This window comes from Bos indicus x Bos taurus, chromosome 5 (assembly GCF_003369695.1).
Source record: "Bos indicus x Bos taurus breed Angus x Brahman F1 hybrid chromosome 5, Bos_hybrid_MaternalHap_v2.0, whole genome shotgun sequence".
NCBI lineage: Eukaryota > Metazoa > Chordata > Mammalia > Artiodactyla > Bovidae > Bos > Bos indicus x Bos taurus.
In genome coordinates this window covers 90,877,402-90,895,703 of record NC_040080.1, presented here as the reverse complement: position 1 = coordinate 90,895,703, position 18,302 = coordinate 90,877,402, and the positions used below count along the sequence as shown (strand labels likewise).

The window sequence follows — 18,302 nt, the reverse complement described above, 5'->3', positions numbered from 1 at the left end:
GAAATGAGAACTTGTAAAGAGGGTCCAGACATCAGGATTCTTTCGAAGTCGCCAACACGGTCTCTTAGACACACACACACCACACACACCACACAAGTTCTAGGAAAATAGGGATCTGGCTATAACATAGTGAAGTGAAAGTAAAAATGAGAAATAGGTACTCAGACTGTTGATGCCAACCTGACTTTAAGACTCTTGTTCCCTAGCTTCTCTCCCAAATGCTAATAAAGTCATTTTTCCTCCCTCAAATAACATCCCAACTGCAGTTCTAACTATTCAAACTAATGGCTAAAACCTTAAAACTGAGGGGAATGAGGCTGAGACACACAGGGTGACCTAACTCCCCATTCAGAAGTGGGATGAATTCTAAGAAGTGAATTCTAAGTACTGAGCCAACTGAGACTATACCAGGTTCCAATTAGCATGTCTTGGTCAACCTCTGATTTCACCTTCTAGCAAGAAAAAAAGTACTTCTCTCCATCTCCAAAAACTGACAGGTGCTTTTCGCACTATAAATCTGTCTTCCCTGGTAGGGCTCTTAAATAAGGGATTAGAATGTGAAACTTGTTCTAAACAAAACCCCTTTAACTCTGAGAATATGAGCCTCTGATCATTTTATAAGGAACATGTTTTAACATGTGAGAAATGCAAAAACAGAAGTAACCAGGACTCAAGTCCAACTCTGACTTAACTATCAGAGACTGATTAGTAATAATGGCCAATATAACAGCAAAAGCTAAAAACAAAATTAGCTTCACTGGGTTATGTAATTTCAATGAACATCTCGAAAATTAGAAGGCCCATCCTTACTACTCTAGTTTCCCTTTCAGAAAGTTTCTGAGAAATAAATAGTCTTGACCTCAGACTGAAAATAAAGAATTCTGAACAGGTGTAACCTTATTACTGGGGCTTCCCTGGTGGCTCAGAGGATAAAGCATCTGCCTGCAACTCAGGAGACCTGGGTTCAATCCCTGGGTTGGGAAGATCCCCTGGAGTAGGAAACGGCAACCCACTCCAGTGGGTTAGTAACCTTATTACTAAACAACTGCTAATGTAAACAAAGTGGATACTTTAATATTCTTTCATAAATCAATTCTAACTAAAGACTGATGAGGTAAATAAATATGGTCATGTTGTGCTCTTTATGACTTACTCCAACACCGTCACATCCTTTCTCTCCACTACCTCTTCAAAACAGACAAATCCTTTCAGATAACAAGTTTGTCAAAAGTTGGGAAAGCAGTTTCCTGTCAAATGAATCAGAGGTAAATCACTGGAAAACCCGCCTGGTTAGAACCAGAAGAGCTGCTAATAATGAGTGACTCTACTTCACTCAAGGCTCAGGTTTCTGTTCACTTTATCTCAAAGAGCAAAGAGGGAGCCCCATGCATTCGATGCCTCTTCTCTCCCACTTTCCCAAGATCCAAGGCCTCTCTCCTGCAGGCAGAAGGTCCCTGGGGCTGCGCACAGGGTGTGTGGATCGCTCCACCCAGCTCTCAGCCACTCCCTGCATTTCTGCCCGAGACTAGAGACCGCTTGTCTCACCTACTTACTCATCCCCTGGGTGCATCCTTACCTCATCTACCCTTTATGTCACTGACCACAACCTTGTGTGTGCCTACAATTACCTGTCTATGACTCTCCCCACAAGCCTAACTGCTTAAATAGGGGTGCTGTTTTTTTTAATGTCTTCACTAAATGTTTTCCAAGGATACACATATGATACTCATCCTTAATTTATTTTTAACTCAGAGAATGCTCATAAGACTATCAGGAGAGAACTCCCTCAACTTCCTCCTCTACCACCTGTAAATATCTACCTCTGCTCCCCTTCGTTCCTCCATTCCTTCAATTTCAGCAGAAAAGGAATCATTCTGGGACATCCCTAGTGGTCCAGTGGCTGAGACTCCACACTCTTAATGCAAGGGGCCCAGGTTCAATCCCTGGTCAGGGAACTAGATCCCACATGCCTCAACTAAGACCTGGCAAGCCAAATAAATAAATATTCTTTTAAAAAAAGAAAGGAAAAGAATCATTCCTCGTATCCTAGATAAGTCAGTCCAGAGGGACTTGAAATATCACACTTTCCTGAGTCACGGAGCTCATGTTCCATCACATCCTTTCTAGACCTTCAAACCCTCCTCTCCAAGACTTCTTACTCTTCACCCCACAAACATGCTCAAGCCTCTCCCTTCTTCATGTAACTCATTAATTCGCCCATCAAATATTTATTGAGCACCTACTAGGTGCTCTTTTCTACCCTGGAGATATAGCAGCGAATAAAATGAAATTTCTGCCCTCATGCAACTTACCCTCCAGTGGGAGAGAAAGAGGAGGTGAATCTATGAACATCCCGGCTACCGTTCTCTCCTTCGCTTCAGTCAGGCTTGAAAAAGCAGTGCATGCTGCCTGCCTCCACTTTCTTTTCCACCCAGGAGGCCTCACCGTCTCTGGACAGGTTTGTAGTCTGCACCTCCAACACCACAGAAACAGCTCAGGGAAAGGTCACCAGCAGTGACCTCTTCCACTTGTAAACCGGCATTTCCCAGTCCCCTCTTAACTCTGCAGCAACAGGCACTTCCTGAAATTCTCGGCTGCTCTAGCTTCTCCTCCCCTTCAGCCACAGTGTTCAATCGCTCAGTCCTATCGGACTCTACGACCCCATGGACTGCAGCATGCCAGGCTTCCCTGTCCTTCACTAACTCTCGGGGTTAGCTCAAACTCATGTCCATTGAGTCAGTGATGCCATCCAACCATCTCATCCTCTGTCGTCCCCTTCTCCTCCTGCCCTCAGTCTTTCCCAGCCTCAGGGTCTTTTCCAAAGAGTTGGCTCTTTGTATCAGTCAGTGAAGTTTGAGATTCCAAGGCCCTCTAGAGTGACTTCAGGATATCAGGAATGACTCTTTCTTTTCTTTTTTGATATTTAAAAAGTATTGGAGCTTTGGTATCAGTCCTTCCAATGAATATTCAGGGTTGATTTTCTTCAAGCATAACTGGTTTGATCTCCTTGCTGTCCAGGGGACTCTCAAGAGTGTTCTCTACCCATGCCTCTGACCATTTCTCAGGTTCTTTTTCTTCCGCCTCCCCATTACATGGCAGCACCTCCGGAGCTCTGTGTTTAGCTCCCCTCACTCCCTGTGTTCCCCTCAGACCACCTCAGTCATGCCTGTGGGTCCCACTGCCAGTGATGGCCACTTAGGAACACTGAAGGTGTGTCAAGAGGCTGGGCCTTTCTAAAGGGCTCCACACACACATAGCCCACTTTCCACTAGAGATCTCTACCCACAGGCCCCAGCGATCTCTCCAACTAAGAAGCACCGAATTTATCTCCTTCCACTTTCCTGCATTGGAGGAGGAAATGGCAACCCACTCCAGTATTCTTGCCTGGAGAATCCCAGGGACGAAGGAGCCTGGTGGGCTGCCGTCTATGGGGTTGCACAGAGTCGGACATGACTGAAGTAACTTAGCAGTATACTCCGATTTGTTTTTCCCCTATTCTCTGTACTCGGTAATGATGCCCTCCTTCCCTCAAGGTGCTAAGAAACTTAGGTTTCTTAGGCATCAACTTAATGTTCTTCCTACACATCGCATGACCCCCTCTTCTCCACAATGGTCTAATTGATTCTCTCTCTTTAAATACCTCTTTTCATTCCGTCTTCCCCAATCTCACCACAGAGGCCACCAGCTCATTTCAGTAGCCACCTTGTCAGTCTCCCTCTCCTGTCTTGCCCTCTTATCCTGTCTGTATCTACTTAAGACATTTGACATTGTATTCCGTGTGAACGGTGACCCCTGACCATGTGACACAGGAGCCTTAAACCATTCTCCTCTAGGCTGAGCTCCACCAAATACAGACGTCATCCACTCCTGCTTACAGTTCCTTAATGATCCCCTATGAACCAGATGGGTGCTCTTTAACCTTTCACCTGAAGAAAGTGATGGGGGGTGGAGGGTGAGAAGAGGCACAGCCTGAAGAAGTCAACCGTTACGGAAAAAATGTTTTTTTAATTTAAAATTATATTTTATCTTGGATTTTAAATACTGTATTATAACATACTCATGTTTCAACATAGCAGTAATTTTCCCAGACTTCAACTGGATACCCCAAGAAGATGTAGCATGTTTATCCTACAGTTTAGAGTACCCCTGGCCCATTTCCTACTGAGAAACAAGAACCAACAAGATAAAATGTAAGATTCTAAGCCCTGCCCCTGCCAGGCTCTCAGCCCTGCCCACCTGTCCAGCCTTATCGGACCTACTGAGCTTACTCCTTACGCTCTAGCAGTGAGACTACTCATGACCCTAACTCCTTGAGCAAACTCCAGCGATTCAGAAATCCATGCCTTCCTCCAACTAAAGTACCCTCCTCTCTGCTCAGTCTTCCCATCAAACTCCTACTCAACTGACGACTCTGAGCCTGAGTGATACACCTTTGAGGAATCCTCCTTAGAAACACCACAGGTACACGAATGTCCTTTGCCTGATCTTCCTCCGTATTTGTACGTGTCTTCTTTATGGTGTTTATTATGTAATAAAGATACAGTTTGCAATATCTAATGTCTGCAAATGACTACTAAAATACTGTTGTGTTCTGCCCCTCCTAACTACTGTCAAATTTACTAAAATTGTTTTGTTTTTGAAATGTATCTATTTTCTCCCATTCACTCCTTAACTCCTAATTCCCATGTGGGCATGTGTGCTCAGTCGCTCAGTCGTGTCCAATTCTTTGCGATCCCATGGACTGTAGCCCACCAGGTTCCTCTGTCCATGGGATTTCCCAGGCAAGGGTAGGTTGCCATTTCCTCCTCCAGGGGATCTTCCCAACCCAGGGATCGAACCCATACCTCTTTCATCTCCTGCACTGGTGGGCACTGAGTTACCTGGGACCACTGCATTAAAACTACTCTCAAGAAATTCAAAAATCACCTAGTGGCTAAATACACTGACTCCACCCAATCCTTACCATTCTTGAATTTGCAGCAACATTTGATCATTCCCTCTTTTGTCTTTCTGATCCCCTAACTCTCCTGATCTTCCTTCTCTAGCTTTCTCGCTAAACCTCCACTTCTTCCTGGCCGTCTCTGCAGGTTTTCCTTTCCTCTGCGCCTGTCAGTGTACCTAGGGGTCTGCCTGAAATACTTCTCTCTGCTCACCCCAAGCCCCTCTCCTGGGTGAACTCATGTATTTTCATGGCTTTAACTACCATCCTGTTTCAGATAGCCTAATCTGTTTCAAACCTAATCTGGGTTCATATATTCTACTCACTAATCACACTTTCTGCGTGGATGAAGTTTTGGAAATTTAAAATACCACAGCAGCACAGCAGCATAAGAAATAGTCACAGTGCTTATCACTGGCTGGGCACTGCTCTAAATCACTGTATTTTTATGTACTGACTCAATTAGTTCTCATATCAATCCTATGAGATAGCATTTTTTTAATCCACATTTTATGGGGAAGGAGACAGAAAACTAAAACCGGCAAGGGCGGAAGGGGAAAGAATCTCCACCTCTAACGAAAAACTCTTTTTTCAACAATTGTAAGGAAAAGTTAGACGATAAACAAATCAAATTCAGAATTCTGAGCAACTTACTACTCCTGACAATAGTGATCTTTGGTTGGTAAACATATAATAATCACGTTAGTCTTGTTTTCAACACGATAATCATCTAAGTCATATTTATTTCTGTCTTTATTGAAATAGGATAATTTAAAGTATTAACATGTTTCAGAAGCTCTTCTCAGCCACAAAGATACACTTCAAGTTGATGACAGAATAATCAATAAATGGAATATGAGATTTTTATTATATTTCTTTTGTATAAAATTACAATAAATTTAATGTTTAAATACTATCTTGGACATAGGAACTCAAAGAAGCCCTTGAGAGAAAACATTAGGACCTAAGAAAAACGTGTTGTGTGCACACAGGTGGACATAATATGGGTGGCCTATAAATGCCTTCAGCAGTCTAGCTGGCCCATACAATTTGCATAAACTAGGATAAATTACCCGATGACTTAGTTCAACAAATCAAATATTTACCATATGGCTAAATATTTCACTTCCCTGGTTTTCCAACAGTTTTGCAAAAGATTTAATGCAATCAAGAAAAGATGTTGGGAACCAAACATGGGAAATATTTAGTTTTTTCCAACCAATACTGACCAGTTAAATCAAAATGAAGGTTGTTTACACTATTCTAAAGAAAAACGCACCCAATGAGCTTACACCTCAGATCAGTTCCTGTGAGTAATACGGCTGGTCAAGGCAGAGGAAAAGGGAATCAATATACAAGCAAGTAAAGGCAACACAGAAGTGGACGGCCCCCCACACCGGGAGCACACACACTCGGTGGCGCAGCTCCAGCTCCCGGCTCTCACGCAAGGGCTCTTCTAGGCTTGGCACTGCGTCTGCTATACATTTCTGCATAATAAATAGCAGGTAGGCTAATGAAACGGAAAGTTGTCACATACACCCAACTGTAAAAGGCACATGGGAAATCAGAGCACGCAGATAAACAGGTGAGGGAAACAAAGAAAAAACAAATGTGAGAAACTAACCCAGTGCCAGGAAACATCGTGGGCCCCTGAGTTCCAGCCCTGGCCAGCTTCCACAGGGGTCCCTGTCCCTTCCTAGAAGAAGTCCTGGGACAGAGCTCACACTTCTTTACTCGGTAAAGCTGTCACCATCTAAGGAATCCTGTTGGAATCTTCTCTCTGCAAAGCCCATCTGTTCACAAACAAGTGTTGACTGAGTGTCTTCTATTCTAGGCCCTGGGCATCCAGCAGGCAGCAAGACAGCACAGTCTCTGCTCTCAGGGAACTCCCATTTTACTGGAGGAGAACCAGATAATGAATAAATGCACAAGCAAGATCATTTTAAATGGCGGCATTAAGTTGAAAATTTTAAACAGAAAAAAAATAAATAAATAAAGATGAGATGGAGCAAGACGGGAGGAGTTGCTCATTTAAACTCGGGGGTCAGGGAAGACATCTCTGAGAAGGTCACTTTTGAGTTGAGACAGAAAGGAGGCAAAGCTGTCAGCCAAGCACAGCTCTTTAGGGCAGAGCATTCCCAGCAGAAGAAAAGCAAGGAATGAGGCCTGGGGGCAGAACAGGCATGATGAGTCTCACCACCCTCAGGTGCCAGTGTCATTTTCAAATAAAGTCATCCCTGACTCTATTTTAAACCAACCACTGACCGGCCCCAGTATTCTCTATTCCTCTTCGCGATTTCTCTCCACCGAAATGTTTACCATCTGACAGGCAATGTAAAGTACTTATTCATTTCATCTACTTATTCATTTCTGTCTATTCCTACAGAATGCAAGCTCCTTAGGGCAGGGACTTTTTTTTTTCATGTTTATTTATTTAGCTGCATTGGTCTAACTTGGGGCATGCAGGGATATTTAGCTGAGGCATTCAGGATCTAGCTCCCTGATCAGGGATGGAACCCACACCCCCTGCCTTGGGAGCACAGAGTCTTAGCCACTGGAACACCAGGGAAGTCCCAGGGCAGAGACTTTTGTTATTTTAACCACTGCTGTGATGCCTGTACCTATATGGCACAAAGTGGGCACTCGATAATAGTGGCTAATAAAAAGGAAAGAGAGAATGGGAGGGAGGGAGGAAAGGAGAGAGAGATAGGGAAACAAGAAATAAGAGAGAGAGGAAAAGTGGAAGGAGAGAAAGAAGAGTCAGCCAGCGTGGCTGAAGCACCGTGGATGGGGGAACCGGAGTGTGAATGAGTAGATCATGAAACAGATGCTGGAATTTCATTTAAAAGACAGAATCTGTTGAAGGGTTGTAAGGCAGGGAAGCAAGAGCATCTAATTTTAGTTTACAGAGCTGACTGTAGCTGCCATGTGGAAAATAGATTAAAGAAAGCAGGGGACGCTAGGTGAGGCGCTATGGAAGCTAGAGATGATGTGACAGAGGCGAGGCAACGACCATCAGTGACCACAGATAGAGGGGAGCAGATGCAAGGGTAGCACCCAAAATACTTGCTGATGGACTAGACATGGACTCTTATACTGAAGAAAAGAGAGGGATCAAAAATGTGTCCGTTATGAACCTAGTGCCTCTCAGACCCAAATCTCCCCTTCACTGCCTACTCTGTGAAAATTAAGATGAACCTTTAAATATTTTTCCTATGCCAGATGCCACGATGTTAAGCTTTGTCTGTAGTGGCACTGGAAAGACACTGCATGAGGAACAGACTTCTTTCTGTTTCCAATGTGCTCCTTTTGGCAGGATAAATAGAGTATCAAAGATAAATACAGTACTAGTATTTCTGATACCCTATGGAGCCCTGGTTAACTTATTTTAAGAGACAGTGGAGGAAGAAATGGCAACCCGCTCCAGTATTCTTGCCTGGGAAATCCCATGGACAGAGGAGCCTGGCAGCCTACAGTCCATGGAATTGCAAGAGAGTCAAACATGACTTAGCGTCTAGACAACAACACGAATTTGTCAGGTTCTGTCTTCTGTAATGTGAGTACTGTACGATGTTATATAATAAAAAGCATTATTTGTAATTTAAAGAAAGATCTTTTCAACTAAACTTTCATATTTTCATAAATACTTCTCTTATATATACAAGGATTGGGACACCTTATTCTGTTTGCTCATCCCTTATTCAAATATTAATACCATACTGCTTCGAGTATGATACTAATCATTTTAGAATTTGTTTCAATACTTGGTAAAGCAAGAACCACCTCACTATTCTGTGTCTAAATTTTCTTGGCTATTGTAAAACATTTATTCTTCCATATGAACACAGACTGTTTTACCTGACTGCCTACCTTCAGAAGAACTCTCCACTGGAGTTGTAATTAATTTCCATTAAATTTACACATAGTCTTCCCATCCAGGAACATGGTATACATTTCCACTTCTTTCAAATCATCCTTAACACTTAACAATTTTCTTCACACAGACCCTGTACCTTTTTTGTGATACTTTCCATTAAGTATTTTATAATTTTTTAACACCATTATAAAAGAAGTATTCTTCTCATTAAGGCAGTTCATTGCCATGCTTCCCCTGCCAACATTCTAAAGATACCAAAGAAGCTTGTAGTTCCCTCTCACCCCCATACCACCCTGTCCCTTGGTGTCTGAGTTTTGCTGGACTCATTTAGGGTATCTCATTCAGATAACAAGGTTTTCTCTTTCGATATGTCTCTTTAATTTCAAAGATCCTTACTTACCATTTATATAACACATTTCTTATTATTCTCAATGTATGTAATTTTATATATATACATACATGTAGTGTAGAACTTACAGTAACAAGAGCACATTCGTATAGCACATGATATATATACATATTTCAAAATCTGTTGTCAATCACTGTTTCGAGGAAAGGAAATAATTATGTTTGCTTATAGTATATTGCTCAGATTCAAGTCTATGGGTGATATGATGTCAATTCTTGCACACCCACATGGAGCTTTCTTTTCCTGAAAGGTGAACAGTATCTAGACTGCATGTAAGATTTTGGTAGTGTAGACCTTTTCTCTGACTAGTTTGCTTCTTACACCATCATTATAGTGCTGCAAATGAGAACAGCCAATTTTATTGTAGTTTTAACTTTTTTTGGTATCTTTATCCTCTTTTGAGTTTGTAGAATTTTTTTTCCCTTTATCACTGAATTCAGGAATGTTATCAGAATATGCCTAGATTTGTGCCTTTTCTCATCCATCTTGCCTGAAAGACAGTGAATTCATTCAATCTGTGATCTTTTTCAATCTGCAATCTTTTTTGTCTCAGCGAATTTTTCTTCTACTAGTTATTTCCCCTAAAATTCTTATTATCTGCACTTTTGGCTTCCTGGATCTATCCTTCAAGTCCTCCCACTTTCATGAGTTTCCATTCCAATTCTTAGTATTTTTGTTCTAAGCTTTGAAATTGTTATTTCACTTGAACTGAGTTTTAAAAAGAGGGCAGGAGTGATGTGCTCAAGCTACCACTTTCCCAAAATGATTTCAAATGGAGTTGTTTAAAGGCTATATCTTACCACTCAAGTTTAAAAAAAAAAGTTTGTAAGTGCTCACTCAAAAGACAATTACTTGAAATTAATACTTCTAAGAGAAGCTACTAGATTGAAAGCTCCTTGAAAGCAGGGAACCTGTCTTTTATGCATCTCTCACTAGATCTTGTAAATAAATGTGCTCATTACATCTTTATTGATACAATGATATGTTCAGCACCTTACAAGTTCCAAAAGGTAGAAAACCTTGTCATTCATTACACTCACAAAAACTAAAGTCTAACTGAAGGGGGTTCCCTGGTGGCTCAGTGGTAAAGAATCTGCCTGCCAATGCAAGAGACTGGGTTCAATCCCTGATACAGGAGGATACCACACGCCTCAGAGCAACTAAGCCCATGAGCCACAACCACTGAGCCTGTGCTGTAGAGCCCAGGAGCCACAAATACCGAGCCCACGTGCCACAGCTACTGAAGCCTGTGCAGCTTAGGGCCCGGGCTGCACTAGAGAAGCCACCGAAATGAGAACCCCACGCACCGCACACGGCTAGAGCAGCCCCTGCTAGCTGCAACTAGAGAAAAGCTGGCACAGCAATGAAGATCCAGCACAGCAAAAAAATAATAACAATAATTAATCAATTTTTTAAAAATAAAGTCTAACTGCTGAGGCAAAAACAACATACACAAAACAAAGCTGTCAGTTAAGTGTTAAACTGTTACTGAATACAATAGCCTAAAACAGAAGAAATTAATAAGGACTAAAGTAGTCAGTTTGTTTCATGATGAAAAGGCCATCTAATCAGGCCGTGAAACCACAGGTAAATTTCAGTAGGATAAAACGCAGCCCTGACACAGAAAATAATCACTGCAAAGGCACAGAGATAGGAATGAGCTGTTTGAGGAAAAGGGTGAGGAAACAAGTCTAACTGTAATAGAAGAGTCTGTCAGATACTTACAAGGAAATAAGAATAGATAGGGAGGTTGATGACAGAGTCTAGATTCATTCACTGGCGGAATAGGTGCTGAAAAAAACTTATGCTAAAGGATGCCGTGGGCTGTCCTCAAGCACCTTACAAAGGGAGATGACAGTATTTATGCAAATGATCACACAGTAACTTTAAGATCATCTGAAAAATAGCTATAATGTATGAGTAACGTTAGAAGTTAAGAGTTCAGAGAACCAACAAATGAGGAAGCTTTTTTTTTAAACAGGAAGTTTTCTTCTAGGACTTCCCTTGGTCTCCTTGAAGGAAACAGTAAGCAAAGAACCACAAGAGGAAAACTCACCAGTGCTTTTGCTACATGTTCAATTTAAAAATGAAAGTTTTTCCAAACCAGAAAGGAAGTCCAATAAAGTAAGAATGACAACTCTTCACAGTTTTAAGACAAGAAAGAAAACTCTGTATGGTGATAGATGTTAATGAGATTTACTAAGGTGACCATCTCCTAACATACAGAAATATCGAATCATTGTGTCATACTCCAGAAATTAATAAATATAATGTTGTACGTCAATTATACATCAATTAAAAAAAAAAGTCACAGATCTACTAAACAAGAAACTATCAGAAGCTTCTCCTAACGATTCCTGCTGGGTTCATCTTTAAAAAGGAGATTAAGTGACAAGACTTGGCCAGCACCATAATGCATTCATGCCTGACCTGAGTTAAAACCCACAAGGTTCCAGCCTATGAATAAATTGAGACAACATAACCCAAGGTCCTTAAGAAGAAAGAAAGAAAATCCTAGCCACTTTAATTTATCCCTAAAAGCAAGAATCCTCTAAAAAAAAAAAAAAAAAAAAAAAAGATTAGAGCACTATTCCTTCATAAAAAAGAGAAGTAACTCCCAAAAAATCAATTAAAAGTACATGTCGTCTACAGAAATACCTACATTAGTTTAAACATTAATTTTTAAATTAAACATAAATATCCTAAGGAAAAAAATAAAACTAAACTAAAAATTCTTTCTGAAGCAGAACAGAACCACAATAGTCAACCTGAAGCTCAGAAAAAAACAAGTCCAGGACACAAGGACCTTTCAAAGACGTCCTGTGGGCTTTCATTTAGGGTTGACCTGTATAGCATTCAAAATATTTTATTTCTGAATTTCCCCTTTTCAGCTTTTCATCATCCCCATCTCAATTCAAGGAAGAAAAATTAATTTCACATCAAAATATAAGTACATAAAATTATCTCTTACTTTACAGACACACAATCTTAAAAGGATTTTACCCAATATCTTTAGTTCTTTTAAGAAATAAAGCAGTCACACCTTGCCAGAAGTTAGGCAGATGGAACTTCTCCAAACACATTTTAGAGTGCTAACTCCCCAGGGTTCTGGCAAAGCAAGGTCAAGAATAACCTCACTCCTATTCCTATCTATTTCTCCTAGAATAGGATGGAACATTGCCATTCTTTTCTTTCCAAGGAGCCCTACTCCCAAACATCAAAGACAGAAACTGTATCCTAAGAAAAGGGGGTCCAAGAGTTAGGATGGAAGAGAATTCTGCTGAAATTACTTGAAACAATGTGATTCAGGGAGATGGAGCCAGTATGGAAATACCATGGGTTTTGGAGCCACGCCGACCTGGGTTCCAACCCCAGCACACTGTACTTCCAGACTTCACATTCCTTAACAAGTCTCTACACAATGGAAACAACACACTTTGTTTAGGAGTTGTTAGGTTTAGAAGCACACTTCAAAGACTTGTCCAAGGTCACACAGTAAGCAGGGGAGACAGGACTCGAACCCAACTGTGTTCTCTCTCCTTTGCCATTCACATCAGATGTTTCTGCTGCTGGCAGGGAGAAAGGGAAAGACCAGGTCATGTGTAACGGGCGGCTCTGGCACACCCTATATGCCTCGCAAGCTTCGGGTGCTTCTTGCTAGCTCAGTTCCCTCATCATCATGATAATAGGAGCGATGTACTCAGCACCTACTTACCTGGCTGGGCAGGGTATACACAGTTTATAAACCCTGTTACATAACAAGCACTCAATAATTGATGGCTACTTATACAGAGACCTTAACTTCTTAAGAGAGCTTAAGAAAGGCTGGCGTCTTACAGGAAATTGAGTGGAGAAGTCAACCAGGCAGAAAAAAGGGAAGAGTATGTCAGAGTGGGCATTTCTCAGAGAAAGGCAGTGTGTACAGTACAATGGCACACGTGCTCAGTCACTCGGTCATCTCTGACTCTTTGTGACCCCACGGATTGCAGCCCTCCAGTCTCCGCTGTCCATGGAATTTTCCAGGCAAGAATGCTGGAGTAGGTTGCCATTTCCTACTCCAGGGGATCTTCCTGACCCAGGGATCCAACCCGTATCTCCTGCGTTTCCTGTGTCAGCAGGTGGATTCTTTACCACTAAGCCACCTGAGAAGCCCCCTACAAGACAATGGCATGGAAGTGAAGAAGCACCATGCATTTAGGGAAGGACAAGTCGTTCGGCACGGCTAGAGACAAGAGCAGAACTGTGGGAGGCACAGGAAGGAGGGTTACAAAGGTCTTGATACACAAAAGATGCCTGGATTTTATCCTGTGGATAGAAGAAGCCAATGAAAAATTTTCAGGCAAAAGGACACAATGAGATCTGTGTTTCAGGATGATCGTTCCATCACAGAACAGAGAAGGATGAACTGGAGGGAAAAGAGACTGAAGGCAGGCAGACAAGTTAGGAGACTACTGCAATAGTCTCAGTAAAAGATGGTAAGAGCATAAACAAAGGCAGAAACAACGTGAATGGAGGGGAGGAAGCAGAATCAACAGGATTTACTGACTCATTAGAAGTTAAGGATGACCCCCAAGTATCTGTGGAGCAGACTGAAACAAGGAGTACAGTTTGGGATCTCCTAAGTTACAGCTGTCTAGGGGGAATCAATGGGAATCAAGGGAGCAGATGGGAGTTAGGACTAAAGATAGAGACTAGAAAGCCATCTCCCAGTCAAGACAGCTCAAGCCCTGGGCAGAGGTGCTCACATACACTCAGCAAGTGTATGAGAAGTGAGATGAAGGCTAATGACTGATATAGGAACACCCACACTGGGAGAAAGAGAGAAAAAGAAGCCCAAGGGAGAGCTAAAGGAGGAACAGTTAGGGAGTTGGAAGGAAATGACGCCATACAAGCTACGGAAGAAGGAAGTTTCATAAAGATAATGGAGCGTGGTATCCAATGCTGCAGAGAAAGATGCTGTAAACCGTGGGTCCTTTTCAGTCTGAAATCAGAAGTCACTACTGGCCTTGGAAACAGCTGTTTCAGAGGCTTGATGAGGAAAAAGCAATGGACTGAAGAGTGAGCAAAAGTAAGAAATTAAGGATCTATGAGAGGGGGAGAACACTGGCACTCAAGAGCAAACAGGTTCCAACAAAGGGCTGTAGGAAGAGACTTTGCTCAAGATGAGAGAAACATCAGTACCTTCATAGGCTGAAGGGAAGGAGCCAAGAGTCAAGTGTTAAGTGGGAGGCTAAGGATGAGAGGAAAAGACAAAGACAGGAGACTGCAAATGAATAGAGCAATCAATAAAGTAAGATCCCAAGATCCCAGAAGAGAAGGGGCGGGAGAGAGCACAGTCAGAGGGATAAGCTGCAGAATGGGAGCGTGACAGCTCTTCCTCTGAGAAAAGACAGAAAGGGGATACACAGGAACTGAAAGAGAGAAGTGTGTGAGTGTTGAAGAGAGGCTCAGGGAGCCTGGCCCTCCTTACCAACTAGTAACGATGAAAACTGGTCATACAGATTTGGTTCATTTTTTTTTAAAGCACAGTGGGAAGGAGGGGCTAGGTTAGCAGCCATTCTCCTTTGCTGCCTTCTTTTTTCCCCCCAAATATTATTTATTTATTTATTGGCTGTGCTGGGTCTTCATCGCTACGTGCGGGCTTTCTCTAGCTGCGGCAAGCGGGGACTACTCTCTCATTGCGGTGCAGGGGTCTCACTGCAGTAGCTTCTCTTGTTGCGGGGCATGGGCTCTACTCACAAGGACTTAGCTGCCCCACGGCATGTGGGATCTTAGCTTCCCAGACGAGAGATCAAACCTGTGTACCCTGAGTTAGCAGGCAGGTTCTTAACCACTGGACCTACAGGGAAGTCCACAGATTTGGTTCTCAACCTTGCTTCACAGTCCTCTTTAAGAAACTGACGAAAAAAAAAAAAAAAATGACGAAAGCTGGACACTCTCCTTCACAGAAAGGCACGTAAGCACACTCAAAGCACACTACACACGACTTCAGCATCGCCAGGTCCACGAAAGCCAACCCACGCATCCAAAGATCCTGTCAGCTGTGATGCTACAGAATTCCAAAGCCAACGGCCTTTCAGAAGATATTTTGTTCACCGAAGAGCATCCACAAGGGAAGGCAACTTATTCACTATAAACACAAGTATATGAGGCACTTCCCTGGCTGTCCAGTGACTAAGACTCCATGCTGTCAAGGTAGGGGGCCTGGGTTCGACCCCTGGTCAGGGAACTAGATCAAACTCAACTAAGACTTTGCATGCCACAACCAAAGAACCTGTATGCCACAATTAAGACCCAGTGCAGCCAAATAAATAAATATTAAAAAAAAACCCAAAAACCCACAAATACATGAAAAACTTTTACTTAAACATCTATGACATAGTTACCAAAAAATGTGCATAAAAGCATTCAGTTAGACTCTAGGCATAAAGGATACAGAAGACCATCCCTGCTTTCACAAATCTCAGAATTTAAAGACAATGAGTTACAGGGCCTTGGATTTACCAACGGTTTTAGATCAAAGTAGTATTTTTAAAAGATAAAAGATCAATCTAGAGCTAACTCATAAGTCTAAAGACAAAGGACTGAACAAGGCTGGAGATAAATGCAACTCAAAAAAGTGGATGCAAGGAAAGTTTTGAAGGAGGAATTGAAAGGATTTGTTCACTAAGCACAAATGGAGGAAAAAGAGTCAAAAAACACAAGTGAAGGCTGAGTATCCACATGTGCCCTTTCATAGCTTGGAGACGCTTGAGTCTAAGAAACCATGCTTAAATGTCAGAGCCATTTGCCGGAACCTACAGGCTTGGATATGCACACATGCCAGATGCCTGTGTGAAACAAACCAGCTACTCTTTTCTGCTCTAGTCAACTGCCTGCCGTGACTCAACACGTGTTGAACAAGGGTAGAGGGTGCCGACAGGAGCAACTGATGGAGGAGTCAAGTCTTACTTACAGAAAAGAATTACACAAATTGATTCCATTCATCACTTCATACATAACCATATTCTGCTAAGTAACAGAAGATATTAAAAACAGCCAAATCACTACGTATCTATTCACTATCAGAAACAATAAAGATTACACTTACGGAGCACTGACTGCGTGCACACACCACGCTCAGCTGTCTTCCTAGGATCTCTTTTTAAACCGCCTTACAACTCTAGTAAGGTAAAGGTTGCTGTTCCTTTTTTCAAGAATGGAAGAAACTAAAACAAGGGAGGTTAGGCAGTCCGTCCAAGGTCAGAGAGCTCAGTGACAGCCAGGACTTGGATGCCAGCCCACCAGGTGCCAAAGCCCACACTCCTCATATGATCGTACAACCCTGCCTCGTGCCAAGATCAAATCCCCAAGACAGAGACTTTATGTTTCAATTCACATCTAAATGAGGTGAGCAAAAATTTATTGCACTCTTACTACAAGAAAGAAATTGGTCAGCAGTTGTTAAAAGGACTTAAAGAATGACCTCTGCAGGAGTTTACATTGAGATGAAATGAAAAATAACTTAAATAATTAAAAAAACCTATGACTGGCAAAAATGTAAATGGTGTAAGATCTGGAGCAAGAGAGCTCACAGTGGTCAGGGGCAGGTTTAGAAAAAAGGTAGAACTTCCACTAATTCTTAAGGAACTGTGAGAAATGGTGCCGAGGAGGTGCAGAGCAGGAAGGAGTGTTTCAGAGAGCATTCCTGATTAATCATGAGAACCATGAAGGACTGTAATCATTACGATACAAACACATGTGAAGGCCCTTTTTAGCCAATCATCTGAACTTTCAACCCTGAGGCGCTAATCCACACATAGGCCAGGAAAGAAAGCTGCCATCAAGCGCTGGGCTGAGAGGGAAGGATTAGAGATTTCTCTTGTTCAAAAATTCCCCTCAATGTTATGGGACTGTCAAACAATGAGATAAATTTTTCAAAATGTCAGTACATAGAACTAGAATGTCTAAACAAGCGCCATCCTTTACAGTAAAGTGAATCATCCTTCCAATGACTTTGTCTGTCACTACTTTCTGGAACTGCCCTCAAAACCAGTTTACCACCATTCTAGTTTTCTGACAGTCACAAATAAAACCCATTTATATATAATCACTCTAATTTTTTTTCATTCACAGCTAGTTGGGACTCCAAGAAAACATCCACCAGCTTTTCTCTACTTGACACCAAGTGACCTATAAAATGAAACTCTGCCCTCAAAGAATTAAAAATTGCCACCATCAGGGTTTGCTGAGCTATGCGTCACAGGCTCTGACGAGCAATTCCTAAAGATGTGTTCCAACGTAAGGCGAGCACAGCCCACCAAAAGAGATATTCAAGTTCCAGAGAATAAACCACTTAGCTAATGCCCTGTTTGGGTTATTCAAAAACCCACACACCTGCTTTCCTTAGTACTTCTAACACCAAGAAAGACAACTGCTTAGATGTCACTTTCCAATAAACGTGTTTCTTATGAATTCATGACTATGCTACATATTTGAGGAGGAGTGGCCACACTAATTTCCATGATAAGTAAAACAAGAAGGATTTACCAGTTCTCTGGTGGCTTAATTCTAAACTCCCAGTCTGGAGACTGTGCAACACAATCTCAACTCAGCATCTCTCCCCTTTCCTCTTCAACTCCTCTGCCCACCTCCTAGAGGGGGTGCACTTCAACTCCTGGGAAGCAGCCGTGTCTTAACCCTCCACCTTTGAGGCCGACCTGTACCACGCTTTGAGGACCCTGAGTTATGTGATGAAATAGACAGGAGAAAGGGAGGATGTGTCTGGGTTTGTTGTGTTTGTGCTCAGAGAAGTGTTCAAACAAGAAAAGGGAGGATCCCTTCCTGTAAGTGTTATTTTATCTTAAATACCTTTCCAGTTGTCACCCTGGGACTGTTCTCAGGCAGAAAGACTCCCACCCCACGCCGTCCTCGATACACCACAGACAGCCTTCCTCCTTCACACTTAGGACTGAGCTGCACCAGGCTCATCACAGCCCTCTCCACCAGCATCCAGGTCTGTACTGTTTCTTTTTCACAGCGATAAAGCAGTTTCCTCTTTTCTTAGAAGGCAGCCTCTGTACAAACTCTTATGTACC

The 18,302-nt window shown here is 42.3% G+C and overlaps 1 protein-coding gene across 3 annotated transcripts in view; it reads right to left on the bottom strand.

Annotated features, from left to right (window-relative positions):
* The window catches only part of DIP2B (disco interacting protein 2 homolog B), a 229,803-nt gene that overhangs the window by 207,778 nt on the left and 3,723 nt on the right, over nucleotides 1-18,302 (bottom strand). The gene's annotated exons all lie outside the window — the stretch shown is intronic.